The sequence below is a fragment of the Anopheles arabiensis genome, assembly GCF_016920715.1.
Source record: "Anopheles arabiensis isolate DONGOLA chromosome X unlocalized genomic scaffold, AaraD3 X_pericentromeric_contig0014, whole genome shotgun sequence".
Lineage (NCBI taxonomy): Eukaryota > Metazoa > Arthropoda > Insecta > Diptera > Culicidae > Anopheles > Anopheles arabiensis.
The window spans coordinates 79,318-80,000 of record NW_024412092.1 but is presented as its reverse complement, the minus strand read 5'-3'; positions in this window follow the sequence as shown (position 1 = coordinate 80,000).

The window sequence follows — 683 nt, the reverse complement described above, 5'->3', positions numbered from 1 at the left end:
AACGTTTTTATAGGGTGGAAGCTCAAAATCATAGGTTAAAATCATCGGCAGAGCCCACCAGACACCACTTTTGCTTCATTAGTTCGGACTATAGGCATACGACGATTTTTATCGCGGAGGGGACGTATGACCCAAACGGGGGCTTAATGACCCACTGCCACTGCAAACCATGCTCCTACGACTAAATAGAGGTAAAAACTACGATTTGGTGCAATCTTCATGTTTGACCTCGTAGCAAGGTACCCTCCCTATAGTAGGCAATGAGCAAATGATCATAATCCCAGGAGGGCAAAAATGGGAACCCGAAAGGAAAGCGCTGTTGGCGCGCCTAAGCTACTGGCCCGTAGAGTAAAATGGTACCCCAACAAAGTTGTCGATTGACATTCTGATTGCACTTTTTATCATCTAGGGTGCGTTCCTTACACGTTTTGAGGGTTTTAGCGAAAAACATGTTTTGAGCCACACGAGCTCTCCGGCCCGCTCGGTGCACATTTTTGAAAAAGCTAGGAGCTGCCCCTAGGTTCGGGGTGTCACAAAATATTGAAAAGTGGTCAAAAACCGCTATCCAGAATCGGATGTAGAATCATTAGACGAACTTAAAATTGTTCTACGACCAATGTCTGCGACGTTTAGTATTCAAGATATGGCCCGCCCTAGGTCTGACCTGGCATTTTCGTGAAAAT